We start from the raw sequence: 15,336 nt of genomic DNA on the forward strand, positions 1-15,336 counted from the left end.
CCCTTGAAGTGGGGGCGGCGTTCTAGAGAGTTGGATGTGCAAGTTAGTGGAGTCGGTATTCAACAAGGATGAGGTGCCGTGAGTGTTAATGTGGGGAGGGGTGATATCTGCCGCGGGGGCATCTGTGAATATGGTTAAGGGGTGTGCGTTACCTGTTGGATCTGTGTAGGTGATTGCCGTTATGTCGGGTAGATGGGGTATGTGAGTGTCAGGTGGCATGGAGGTAGTATGTGTGTCCAGCGCAGATAGTGGGATGTGTGGTGAGGGAGTAGAGTTGGTGGGGGGATTTTGTATAGTGAATTGCCGTGAGATGGAGTAGGGGGAGGTCCGGGCAGGAATAACGTTTGTGTCGGATGCAGGTGACGTTCGTGCAGGTATTGGGGAGTGGTTGTCCGAGGGAATAGGCAATGGTGTGTATTGTGTACTTAAGGAAGGAATGTCCAGAGTGGAAGTTTGGGGTTTATACAGTTGGGCTTTGATGACTGGGAAGATATTATCCAGGAGGTTTAGATTGCGGTCCGTGGATTGCATGAGAATGGTTCCAGTATTGTAGATGGTGATGGTTGCGGTCGCTCTAAAAAGCTGAGAGGGGGAAATGTAAATAACTATACCATGAGCAGTTTTCCTAGTGGAGGACATAGTGAATAATGTAAGGAATGCGTTTCTCCATTGAGCTCTTCGTTTAGTGTGGAAGATGATATCATTGGTTATCTGTCCGGTAAGTGTTGAGGAATAGGGGTCGGCGATGGGTATTTCAGGGTGACGTTTTAAAAAATTGTGTTTGAAACGTTTTGCAGCATTTCTTGAGAGGTTCGGGGGGTAGATGATGGTGTATGTGTGTGTGCCTGTGAGTTCCATAGTGTGTACCGTATAAATGGTGAGATGTTAAGGGGCTTGGAATGTAACTGTAGCTCGGGTAGAGATCCGTGCAATATGATGTGTCAACTGAGGAGGTGGGGGGGTTATAGTATGAGTGGGGAAGAAGGGTTGGATCTAGAGTCCGGGTGATTGTGTTATTGGTGTCTCGTGCGTGTAGGATCTGGAACAAGTTAGGTAGAAGGATATGTATGAAGAAAATTCTGACCTGTACTGGATGGGTAGGATGAGCGGTGGATGTAGAATAGGTGTTTTATCCTTGTGGTGGGGCCGTTCCAATATGGCCGCCTCCTTTTGATAGAGCCTCTTAGACAGCTGTGCAGTCCTATTTCGATGCCAATGACCCTAGGTATCCTGGTGTAGTCTTGTTTCACTTTCAATTACATTTCTCTTCCTCCATTTGTGACAGTCCTATTTCCGTTGTTATGTGTTATGTTGGTCCAGAATGCTCCAACAGTAAGGGGAGGGTCTCTTATCCTAGTTGTTATTATAGTGGTTAGCCAAGTATGCTAACCCATGGCCCAGATAATGTCAGCCATTTTAGTGCGATGTCGGTTTAAAAAGTGAAAATGTGGCATCACAAATGTTGTTGTTGCCCTCAAAATATATCCAATGTAGCTGAATCACGATAGAATCACCTTTAGAAGGTCCTGGGCTCTGCCGTCAAGCTACATTGGTGTTTTTGGTGTGCTATCGGCACATTCATGCAACCGATCGGAAGAAGGGGGCGGGGCCGAGCTGCAGTCTCCTCCGCTGAACCCGGAAGAATGCTGCCCTGTCTGGTACCGATCTCGTGTGCAAAGCTTCTCTGCCTGTATCTTTAAGGAGCGCGATGTCTCCCGTACCTCCATGTGACATCCATCAGAGAGCTGCGTGAACAATTACTTGGTAATCCCCTCAACACAATGCAAACATGCACACACATGACACTGTTCATGTAACCTTCATCTACAGCTGACATTAAATGACCATACATCATGGTCCCCCCATTAAAGCAGTGGGGACCTGCACGAACGTGATGTGCTCTGGGGGCCCAAAACCAACTTAACAGTGTCGAAGCCTGTGATTCTTTATCTTTGAAAAACAGTAAAATTAATCATTCACAGGGAATGACTTACTGTGTGCCCTTAAAACTAAACGCAGCATAAAGGGGTCAGTCAGCTCCACCTTGCCAACACAGACCAGATACAAAGCCCACTCTGGTGGCCCAAAGGCAACAACCAGGGGTCGCTCCCTGTCATTACTTCCAAGCAGCAGCAATCAACTCCCTGGGAATGAAAAGACGGGTGCTACACAAAACCAGCTTGTAATAGTGCATCTCTCTTTCACAGCAGCCTCAGCACACACATGGTGCACAGCCTGCCTGGGGGCCCAAAGCTAAAATACAGGGAGGGGCGACACAGTATGATCACAATCCTTAAACACAGTTGTGGGGGCCATGGGAACTTGTTCAAGTCTATCCAAGACCCGGGACAAACTGTTCCGGCGCTGCGGCACTCCTTGAATATTCAGAAGAAACAAGAAATATTACATTTTTCTGCGATTTTGTTTTCACATTACTTTCATGGTAACCAACAGTGTTAAAAGTCTACAAGAACAGTAAAATCATAATAATATGTCAAGTACGGAATGGCAAGGCTTGCACACTGACGGGTGGGGTTCACCTTCAGCCCCTGGTGTGTGAAGGGAGGGGAGTGGAGGGGCCATCGACCAGTTAACTGCAGAGGATTAGGACAGTCAATCAGATCTTTATCAATAACCTGTCGTTCGGTGCCAAAGACCGCTCTGGCCTCTTCCCAGATGAGAGGCCTGGGGTCCCGCATGCCCACCTCAGAATCTGTACCCCAAACATGGCGGGAGGGCCCCCTGCACAAGAAGGGTGAGGGGGGAGGGAGACAGACATGAATTCATTATAGTAAATTCACTGAAAACAACACTAAGGTTAATATGACTTTATTATTAGGTCTTGTAATAATATAAAAAAATATTGTTTTAGTTAGCAGCCCCTCTTAATACACACAAAAAATACAACAGAAATTCAAAATGATGTATAGACAAGTAAATGAAAACACTATGTTTATTTTTCAAATAAAACTTAAATGCTTTTCTATTGGCAAAATCATCGATGACATCGTCGAAGTCTACTTCATCACTCAGTTGCTGTTCTATAGACAGTATGGCAAGATTTCTTAAACGTAAGGCACTCATTGTAGATCTTAGGTAATTCTTAATCAATTTCAATTTAGAAAAACTCCTCTCACAACCAGCAACACTTACAGCAATTGTGAGGAAAATTTGCAGTAGTATTACAATATTTGGAACGGAGTTCTCAAGACTGTATTTTAGAATAAACTGCAAAAGTTCAAGGGGACTGTCCTTCCAGGTCTCTGTTTCATGTTGCGTAGCAGCAACAGAAATAAAACTCTGAAGTCTTTTTCTCTCAACGTCATCATGATAATGATTTAGTTGACATTCGTATTTATCATTCAAAAGATTCGATGGAGTAAGGAAAGCATATTTTTCAGCAAGAACATGAAGTTGTTGAAATCTTGTGGTGATTTCTTGGATCACTCTGTCCAGTGAAGAAAACATTTCTCTCCTCAACTCAGTTTCGTATGACAATTCAGCATCTCGTGATTCTTCACCTGCCATTAATTTCTTCTTTCTACACCGACGATCCATGACTATCCCAAGATCATCACAAATTTCTTTGGCGTAAGCTACTGAATTGTTAACTAATTCACACCTATTTTCAGTTAGAAATGCTTTTAAAGCATTGAGTTTTATGTCACATTGTTGTATATTCAATCCTTTGGTTTGGAGGTAGACCTGAGTGTCGTTAATTTCTACAAGGACGGATTCCCACAGGCCAAGAAAGCACATGAAGGAAAAAGATTGTAAAGCAACAAGCAGCACACCAGCATCTGACCTGGTAACTCTATTTTCTTCTTCACCAGTCAAACGTTCTACAGCACTTAAGATTTTTGAGTAATTTTTTTTTACAACACTCACAGCCTCTCCCTGTGCACTCCACCGAGTTTCTATTACACGCTTGACACTTTGGCCAGTGACTGAAGTCAGAATATCCCAGCGATGGGTCGAGGAAGAAAATAACACGAACAAACGCTCCACAGTTCCAAAAAAGGTAACAGAATTCACAGCAACAGAAGCTGCATGTAAACCAGCCAAATTCATCGAGTGATTTATACATGCGACAAATTCTGCTTTTCCATTAATTTCCCTGATGCGTCTTTGAACGCCAGTATGTTGACCAGCCATCACAGCAGCATTATCATATGCTTGTCCTCTACAATTTTGAATATCGATTCCGTTGCTTTCTAAATTCTGCAAAATCATGTTTTAAATATTCTCAGCGGTTTTACCCTTTGTTTCAATGAAATCGACAAATGATTCCACATCCATCCCTTTATTTCCATTGATCATAACATAGCGTAAAACTTGGCTCGTCTGATCCTTCTGAGAAATATCAGGGGTGCTGTCGAATATCATAGAAAAATACTTTGCTTCTTTCACTTGCTCGATAACTTTGCTTTTTACTTTTTCTCCCAAAAGTTCTATAAACTCATTCTGAATAGTAGGCAACGTATAGGATTTAGCATACTTTTTTCCCAGCTTAATTCTTACAGTATGCTCACATAGCACTAGATCGTATTTCGCCAACAAATGAACTAATTCTAGAAAATGTCCTCTATTTCCTGTTGATTCAGGTTCATCATCAGTCTTACAATGAATTCCTTCTCGGTGACCCCGTAAAGCCAAATTTTGTTTAGCTAGGAATCTAATGATATCCAACAATCTTGAAAGTATCTCCCTCCACTTCTTCACTTCATTTTCAACTTGTTCTTGTGCAGCCAATGGTGGGAAGCTGAGAGCCGCCTGTCCTGTGGGCTGAGCCTGTAACCTACCCCCAAGTCTACCCAGGGCACGGGAAGGGAGCCACTGCCGAGAGAGACACAGGCTGGGAGGCAGTGCCAGGGCAGGGCTGGTCTGTGGAGTGCCATGCTGTCAGCTTCAGACATCCATTGTTTGAATGTAAATGGTCGAGAATCAACTAAGCCCCTGGGTCCAAGCTGTTACATTCTTCCTCAATGTGGAGTGGGATTTTAATGTGTGTAATGGGTCTTAATTTTGGAAGTACTGCTCAGATGCTGGAACTACAAGATTTGTCTGTTAACATTATTATACACCCAGTCATTGATCGCTTATGGAATGCTTTCTGAAGCCCCATGCCTCTTCTCTGTGGAGAGCCATGCTTTCAGCTTCAAACCGTTTAGAGCTGTGCTCACCCATTCTTTGAACGTAAAGGGTTGAGGATCTTTAACACTGTGTGGCCATTCAACCCTTACCATACATATCACTATCCCCATCGCACATAAATGTTCATTGTAAAATACTAGCATGCATCGTAGCAAGCAGGATAAACCCACTGAGGCCCAGTCTGATGCCTCCAGATGAGGCAGCTTAAAAACAGTCACCACCACAGAGCAATGCCACACAACAAACATGCACAAATATTCTTGCCACACATCAGGCCCGGCTCCAGGAATTTTTATTTGGGTGGGCCAAGGGTGCATTTGGGTGGGCCACTGCGGGCTCGATTTGTCGCATATATGTCTGGGCAGGCTTGCTTCAGGGCCCTCCTTTATCTCTTCTTAGTCTTATAAGGACCAGTAAAACTCACTCTTTTCCAAATCTTTTTCTAAATATTATCACTCACAAAAAGTGTTTTTTCCATGTAATGTTCCTTTGATGGGAAGAGGATGTTTATGAGGTGGGAGTATCAGGCAAGTGATACTACTCAGGCTCCATCTGTTTGAGCCTTCATGGAGGATCCCTCTTCATTACTACCTCCACCTGACCCCGGACTCGGCAACGCTCTCCCTTACAGGCTTGATTATCCACTACTCCTCTCTCCAATGCACCTTATCTCACAGCTGACCTTGGGCCCCAACCCCATATCAGGCACCATCGGGCTCCACTTTGCTTTCTCCCGGTAAAAACATTAGTAAAATCACCTTCAAACTTAAAACATTGAATATAGCAGTAAATATAATTAGCAGCACTTTAAAGTATGTTCCACAGTAGCCCTTATGACCCGACTGCTAATTAAATAAACAAAAACAGAAAGGCCATGACAGGGCCGGCTTTAGCGCTGATGCGAAAGTCTTTTTTGGCGCCACACTAATAAACCTCTTTCTCCGTAAATACCTTTACTACCACCTTCCAACAGTGCCCCTCATCCCTCCATGGCCCCCCTAGTGACCTCCTCCTCAGATTCCCTCACTGCCTCATGCCACAAGTGCCCCTCATCTCCCCATAGCCCCTCCCCCTCATGACCTCCTCCTTGGACTCCCTCACTGCCACCTTCCACCAGTGCCCCTTATCTCTCTGCAGCCTCTCCCCCTCATGACCTCCTCCTCAGACTCCCTCACTACCACCCTCCACCAGTGCTCCTCATCTCACCCTAGCTCCCCCTCCACACCATGACCTCTTCCTCGGATTCCCTCACTGTCACCCAGGGCACAAGGCCTAAAAAAAGTAGTGGGGGGACGCTGACGTCACAACAGGAAGTAATGTCACGAAAGTGGCTTGCACCATCAGACTCATTGCCTCCCCTCGCTCACCCCTTAGATGCCATTGCATCAGAGAAGCCAGCGCGTGAGCAGCGTTCTGAATGAGCTCCGATCTCGCTCCAGAGAGGCCAAAGAGTAAATGTGTGGCTCCATTTGCTCCAGTAATCAAGCTCCCGTTAAAATAAAGTGAGGGGACACCGTCCACCCGCCTGGTACCCCGACTCGAGCCCTGCAGTCACCCTCCACCAGTGCCCCTCATCGCTCCACAGCCCCTCCAACTACCTCCTCCTCAGATTCCCTCACTGCCACCCTCCACCAGTGCCCCTCATCGCTCCATAGCCCCTCTCTCATATGCATTTGTTGTTTAGCGCTACTCATATCAGTTAGTGTGTCAGCACTTTACACCACGCACACATTATACAGAGACAATGAATCATGCAAGTATGTAAATCAGTCTACAGGGAATGTCACATAAGCCAATGAGGATTACAAGGTGTAGGAATCACGTCATCCATACTGATGGGCAGTATATTTTGAGAGGGTTTTGGTCTGGGGAAACACAACCTTAGGATTTAAAAGAGTATTCCATGGGGGTCAGCTTTACTGATAAAAATGTATCTCTGCTCAAACATACTCATTTTAGCAACATTAGAATGATGAAAGACTGAGGAAGTTCTAACTATATCACAAAACAAAAAAACGATACCATTCATGTTTGTATGCAGCTCTTTGATGACAGTTCATTGGTCACTATCCTATGTTAGGAGTGTAACTTCTGAACTGCAAGTAACACAAGGATCTCTGTGACAAAGCCAGTAACCCACTGAGCTATCCACATAAAATACAGTTCATCTGCACTTAAAAACTACCAACAGCCAAACGATTGCTCTCCAGCAGGATCATTAATCACCAGCGTTATCTGGACATTCTGAATTGTGTTGTCATATTGTGTCCTGCATCGGCCATGAGAAGGATAAAAACTGTTTAAATGAAGCGCACACGAAGTATGTGTCCTGCTGGGCCTGCACATATTTTTAAAAGAAAAAAAAATAGTAACACATTCTCTTACCTACTACTCGATTAGTCGAACTTTGTGTCACAGCCTGATGTGATAAGCAGCTGCAGGGGTCAGGAAAGGTGATTAGGTAGGAATAAACAAACTTATTTTCTCCGACCTGTGCTGCACAGAAAACGAATTATCCACGCAGCAGAGCGACTGCCCCAGGCCACAATTGGGTCCTCACGAGAGTGCGTAGTGGTGAAGCGCGTGATGCGTCACCGCTACGTTCTCACGCGAGGGCCGGGCAAAAATGTAGCCCAGGGCCGTCATTGGTAGCGCTGGCGCGTGCTCTCCAAGATTGACGGCCCTGGGGCAGGCTGGGATCATGATGGGACCAACAATACGAAGTCTTGCCGAACCGACGTCATGATGGCAAGGCGGCAGCACTGCAGCAGGCGCTGACGCACTGGCGCACTACAAACAAATAGGTCAGCTGGCCAGGTGCGCGCAGTGCGCAGTGCGCTGCTTGAACTTTTTAACAACTGGGCCGCCCGGCCGCGCACGCCGTTGCGGCCGTGGCGGACTTAATAATTTATTTAGTGACAGTCACTGTCCCTAAATAAATTAAAGGCCGCCGCAACGGGCCACCAGTGCTGAGCAGCCGCCCTAAAAATAGTTCCGCCTTGGGCGGTCCGCCCCCACCGCCCCCCCCAGCTACGCGCCTGTGTCCTGATGAAGACCCGCAATAGATGCACACGAATCTGCACTACAATATAGGGTCGAAACGTCGACGTTCTAAGTTCAATTTGTCCGTGCAAAACCACAACTTCAATAAGGAAATTGTATAACCCGCTGTGGTATATGTATTTAGCCCTTGGACTTTTGTATAATCTTGTTGTGTAAATATATTTAATATATGTTACTTTTTGTGTATAGCACCTTATCACCAAACACAATAACGTCACTAATTGTCTTACTGCACTTGTTTTTGTGGACAGCCTTATGCTACTATAATTGATTAGATTAATTTTAAAAAAGAGTAAAAAAAGAATTGCATTCAATCAATTTCTCCATTTATTGATTATCAGTGATGATTTATTAGGTGTGTTTTCTACTCTCATTGAATGTTTTTAATGTAAATATTTGCATAATGTATTAAGTACAAGAGAAACTTACGTTCCTTGTTTCCCGACAGAACCATTCCTTGCTTTGCAATTATACCCAGGTTTTGAGGGTTACCGGGTTACCCCATTATCCTCGATAGCTGAAGAGACCGGTATGTCACACATACACAACATCATGGAGGCATACCGGCGTGACACCAGGGAGATCAGCCAGGTAGTTGGGACACTCACAGAGATAAAGGGGACCATCACAGAGATGAAGAACCAGCAGGCCGAGCAACACGCCAGTCAACAAGAACACCAAGGACGGATGGAGGCAAGACTGGCTGAGCTCCTAGCGGTGCAAAGGGAAATAAGCCATTCACTCTGTCAGAACGCAGACAACATGGGCAACCCTCCCTGTGCCACCAGACGAAGACCACCACCAGCCACAGGGAGGGAGGAGGAGGAGGATTTGTCCGATGGAGCTTCCCAAGCATTTTCAAGGCCTGCATCTGAGGGTCCCCTGAGGAAGGTGGGTCGTCCACGGAAAAGACCGTGAGAGGCAGCGGGTCATCCACATCTCCCAGGTCACCTGGCCTGGCACCTGGCCTTCATGTGCAACAGCATCACCTCATTGACTGACATTCTCTGCCACATGGACTTGCTGGTCACAGTCTGACCAATGATGCCAAACACTGTGGTCTGGACTCAGATGCTTTTAAATGCCAAGGATCCCACCTCCCCCTGGGAACTTTGGATTCTATGGTCTCTGTATTGCACCTTTTTCTTGCACAAATTATGGCCCAGACCTATAATAAAACAAAATTAAAAAAAATTGATGTTGCAGTCATTTTGCATGAGTCCACAACATAAGTGTGGGGATATGTCAAAGTATGCCTGAGTGTGGAACTAATTCCAGCCATCCATACACTGGGATCTGAGTCCGGTCGAGGACACACCTGGGTCACAATGTATCATCAAATACAGACATGGAGCCCAATACTCACCCGTGATGGCCTCAAGATGCTGAGGGGGGACTTGCAATACTGCTCGTACAGACCAATTTGGAAGAGTATCATGAAGGCATAGAGGTCATGGATCATGTGGAGGTGCCCGGGGAGGGAGCCCCAGGTCTGTTTGGCGAGGTGGGAGAACTATCTCCTGCATGCAGTTGTTCTGTGGATGTGATGAATGGTGGCCAGGGCAAGGTTGTCTGCACGGAGTTGGGCCAACGGGGTGTTGGATGACAGACGTCCAAGCTCGGTTTTGGGTCTGGGGTTGTGGACTGCCTCCTGAGTGTGGGTGAGGAGTCTGAAGGTGATCCTGCAGCAGACAGTGAGCCATTGTAGCTATCTCAGGTGGACGGTGATTTGGCTGGGGCAGGGGATGTTGAAGATGAGGTGTGCGGATGCACCCTGGATGTGGACAAGTTCTCCTGCAGTTTTGCTGTTGTCCCTCCATACAGGGCGTTGCTGTAGTTGACCCGGCTGGTGTCGTGGACCTGGGGGACGGTCTGTCTGGCCTTGGAGTGGATTTATCTGTGGATCATTTGCAGCATGCGGAGGGTGTTGCAGCATCAGGTACAGATGGTGTTGAGTTGCATGGTAATTGTGAGCGATGAGTCCATGATGAACACCAGCTTGCGTGCGTGGCCACTGGGTGCTGGTGCGGTGCCCAGGCCGGTGGGACACAAGGAGTTGACCCAGCTGTAAGGGGACAATCCTCAGATGATGACCTCAGTCCTGTCCAAGTCCAGCCTCAGATGGCTGATGTTCAGCCATTCGTCAACGGATCTCATGCCTTCTTGAAGGTTGGATCTGGCAATGGCTGGGTCTTTGGTGAGGGTGAGGAGCAGCTGGGTGTCAATGGCATACGAGATGATGATGAGGACGTGTGCACATGTGATGGTGGAGAGGGGGGTCATGGAGACATTGAATATCATCACGCTGAGAGATGAGCCCTGGGGAATGGGCCAGATGACCCCAGTGTACCACATGTTGAAGAGGGGAGGCCGACTCCCTGGGCCTTGCTGGTGAGCTACTTGTTGATTTAATCCTGGGTTCTACTCTGGATACCAGTGTTGGAGATGTGTGAGCTGACAGTGTGGTAGCACATTGTGTAAAATGCCGTTGAGAGGTCAAGGGGGGTGGTCTCACCATTGTTGAGCAGGGCAAAGTTGTCGTTGGTGGTGGCAATTATGACGGTTGCAGTGGTGTGATTACTGTGGAAGATGGTCTGGTGCCGGTTGCCTGGAGCTGTTTGCGTGGAGGAAGTTTGTCAGTTGCTCGTTGAGTGTCTTCCTGATGACATTTGCTGGATAGGGAAGCAGGGTGATGTTCCAGGAGTTCCTGCTGTACTGCCGTCCGTTTTTTAAGAAGGGCCTGGGTCTCTGCATGCCTCCAGCTCCCATGGAATGTTGCAAACTCAAAGGAGACATTCATGACGTGCTGGACGTGGGCTTCAAGGATGGGGAATGATGGGGTTGAGATGTTGTGTGGGAAGGGGGCTGATGGAGAGCCAGAGTGGATGGTGCACATGAGCCAGGTGGTGTATTTGCTGCTGACGGGAGTCCAGAACCAGAGGGGGGTTTGTCCAGTGGATAATAGTGCTGTCTGCCTCTGTGTGCCAAGGCTGTTGTGTATGTCCATGAGCTTGCAGAGATAGAAAGTTGCAAGGGATTTGATCTGCCTTGCAAGGGTGGGGTGTCTTTTGGATGGAGAGCTGCTGTCAGTCCACTCACAATGCTGATGAGCTCCTTTATGTCGTGTGTAGTGGTGCCTCGGCCCTATCTGAAGGATTTCCATTTGTCCTTGCTGGTGATATGGTGATGGCTGTGTGTGGCATTTTCCAGGGCTGTAAGATAACTGATGGTTCTTTGTGTTGCAAGGTTTGCACAAGAGTCCGTCTAGATCTGTATGAGTCCAGTAGGTCTGCCTTGTCCCAGGTGGCTTAACTGTTCTTGTGCTTCACAGGAAAGTCCGTAAATGTGGCAAGATTGTTGGATCAGTTACTGATCCAGTGTGTGAGGTTGCAGGGTGTGGCAGGGGTGTTGGTTCAAGTGTCCCACACAGCTTGTCTGTGGTGACTTACATCAAGCATCTTTGGGGGATTGGTAGCGGGGTGTGGGGCAGTGTGTTGCTTGTCGGAGACGTGGATGCAAATGTTGATGGACCAATGATGGATAATGGTGTGGTTCTCCTCCAGCAAGAAGTTACTGGCCCCCAGCCACATGTAGCCTGTGGAGGTGAGGGTGTGCATGCAGATGTACGTGTTGATGGCTTTGGGGATTTGTGGATGTAGGCCTGGAGATCTGTAGATGAGAGTTATTCTGAGGGTTGCCAGGGGGTTGGTGTAAAACCGGATTTGTAACTCTGAGGGTGTACTTGTGAATAAATTGCAAGTCATCCACTGGGATTGTTGGTGCTGTCCCTGCGGGTGATCGTGTATCGGTCAGAGATGGCAATGAAGAAGTTGTGTGCTGAGGATGCTTTTATCCAGGTTACTGTCATGAAGGTGATGTGTGGGGCTGTTGTGTTGAGGAGGTAACAGAGTCCAATGGCGTGCTGGTGGACAGAGCGGGTGTGGAGTAGGAGGCACATGACCTAGTTGTAGGCAGTTGCACACTCAGCATGCAAAGGTGTTGTGTGTGCGCTTAGGGGTTGCCTGATAGCAGGCGGTTGCTTGTCTGGTGGACATTGCTTGGAGGGATGGCTGCAGCATGAGCCTGTTGTGTGACGTAGGTCATGCAAGGACCAGAGGGTCGTGCACTGTGCACGTTGCAGGCGCAGACGGTCATGCCTTTGGCACGGCGTTGGTGCAACACTGGCACAGGCAAGCTGCTGGCTGCATTAAGAATGGGTGGAGGGGGGAAGGGAGGAGCATTTTGGAGGCGTGTGGGTTGCAGAATCAGGGCACTCGGTGGGGCGGTGCTGCAGGTGAGGCAGCAGCAGGCAGAAGGGGTGAGAAACTAGGCAAAAAGTAGCACACAAAGACAAGGAGGTCACAAAGGCACAGTGCAACAGGTGTATGTAAAGGAAGGAGTGTCAGGTTACTCATGGGTCACTCCAAGAAAATGTATGAAGAATCAACAAAAATGATGGCCACAGGATCAGGCAACAAAATGCGGAGCTGCGCACAGGAGTCAGCAGGCGTTGATGTCCCATTGTGGGGAGCAACCTGCACAAATACATACACAACCAGGTACTTCATGCACAATAGAGATTATTAGCCATGAAGAAATGCATGCATGTTGGCGAAGTACACATACACTCATATGCTCAATCTTTGACAATTATGCCATAGATGACGCATGCAAACTGGCAAGAGATCTGCAGTGACAGAGATGAGGCACTTTGGATTGTGCTGAACACCTTTATTGCACAAACTCACACAAAGGGAAATGCATCTATACAAACAGACTCACAGGTCAGTTGTCAGAACATGTGGGACATACGCTGGACACCCCCTTCACAACACGGATGTTGTAAATCCCAATGAACTGGCACACAAGTTAAGGGGATGAGCCAAACACATCCTGCTGCACACGGAGAGGCTGCAAATCACCATAGAGCCTGTTGTTGTGATGTCCCACACTATGTCCACCCGTAGCATCAGCAATGTTTCAGAGGTAAGGTTTACGCACATTGATGCCTTCATCAGACTCCACACTCCACCACAGATGACTGTCAAGAAGGGTGACTATCATGTCATGGGAGTGATGCTACATGTTATATGCTCCATGGTGAGAAGACATGTATGCATTTTACCACAACATGCACAGAAGCAGTCCCCACACATTCCCAACCCATACCACCACCAAAAAGCCTTGCTGCAATCCTTACCCAAACTGACATTTCCACATGTCCGTGCATGGAATGCTGATTCAGCACATGTTGCAATTCTCATGAGGAATAGCAGGAGGACAAAGATGACAAGAGCAGACAACAGGCGCAAAAACCTGGGAATGACAGACACACAAGAAGTCACCTAAAACAAATCTCGCCGCACACATGGTTAGTTACGAAACATGAACAATGTTGGACACATGCAAATTTCAAAGAAAGTCTCTCCGCAAAACTGTGTGGCATGACATCATCACTCGAGTGACACGTCAGTACACACATCAAAGTCACTTTGCATTGAGTCAGCTGGACACACACATTGCAACACATGCCACTCAATCCTACAAGCTTGCACACTCATACCCAGTGACTCACCATTATGAGAAGACGTTGCGTATGAGTTGACTCCGGATATCATCCTCCTCATCACTTGCCTCGTGACCAAGGCCTGGATCTTCTACGGGTGGGTGTTGCTGCTCATCAGGATCAAGGATGAGTGGCACTGCCTTCTCAACGGCCATGTTGTGCAGCATGCAGCACAAAATGAAGATTTTGCACACCTTCTCCGGTGCATATGGGAGGGACCCGCCTGTCTGGTCAAGGCACCGGAATCGGCTCTTCAGGAGTCCAAACGTCCTCTCAATCACTCACCTGGTCTGTCCGTGTGCATTGTTGTACCTGTTGCAGCTGTTTTTGGGTTGCGGAGAGGTGTCATTAGCCATGGCATGTTGGGATATCCAGAGTCCCCTACATGGAAACATCATGTAAATAAGTGGGTCAGGAGATGCCGTAAGAGCCAAAGATACCGCAACACACAGGACCAACAGAGTATACCCACCAACAAGACATGCTACTTCGTTGTGCAGCCGCAGCATCATTTGTGGCACTCTGCTACACCTCATGATGTAGGCATCGTGTGCTGATCCTGGAAAACGTGCACAGACATGGGAAATCAGCATGTTAGCAAGACACACCAAAAGGGCATTTATTGAGTGGTAATGTTTACGGTTGCGATAGGCTTGCTCCTGTGCCTGTGGTGGTACCAAAGCCACATGTGTCCCATCAATGGACCCAATGACATGGGGCATCCCTCCCAGGGCATAGAAATCACCCTTCACATCTGTCAACTCCTCAGGAATAGGAAATTTGATGAATTCATCAAGGTGTTCCAACATGGCTGCCAAAACATCACGCAGGACACGGCTGAACATTGTCTGTGACATCCCACCAACATCAGCTATGGTCAATTGAAACGTACCTGTGGCAAAGAAATGTAGGGCTGCCATCACCTTCATCTTTGGGGTCAGCGCAGTAGGACACCTGTGTCGCGGTTGGAGGTGTGGTGCCAGCTTGTCGGTCAAGTCCTCAATCAACTGTTGAGTGAATCTGTAACATCGGATGCAGGCACGTTCCCTCATGGCAGCCAAGTCTGGCATTGTTCTTGGGACAGGCGGTGCCCTGCAAGACATTGTTAGGAATAATGAAGATTGAGAGTCTGCCAACATCAATGTCAATGAACATAGCACATGCTAAACTGCTACTAAACATCAGGTAACTATGGAGTCTGGTGTGTGCAATACATCCAGGACACATATGCCAGCTTGCTGGCACTACTACGAAAAGCCAGGTACACCTGTTGATTGTCAAGTCTACATGACCTGCCCTGAAATGAGCTGGGGGCAAGTCTGAGTGAACAGCCAGTGATATCACCGGAGTGACACACATCCACATAGCAGCATTGGAAGGATGTCATCTCATCCAGACAGTTGACTGCAAGGCACACGCACAGGTCACATGGAATGTCAAATGTACATCTGAAACATATTGCGATGAAGGGGTACACGTGACAACAAATAAACACAGCCAACGAGACGACACAGACATGTATGCCTGGGAAAATATGATGTCCAATGCACACA

This window comes from Triturus cristatus, chromosome 5_2 (genome assembly GCF_964204655.1).
Source record: "Triturus cristatus chromosome 5_2, aTriCri1.1, whole genome shotgun sequence".
In the NCBI taxonomy this organism is placed as follows: domain Eukaryota; kingdom Metazoa; phylum Chordata; class Amphibia; order Caudata; family Salamandridae; genus Triturus; species Triturus cristatus.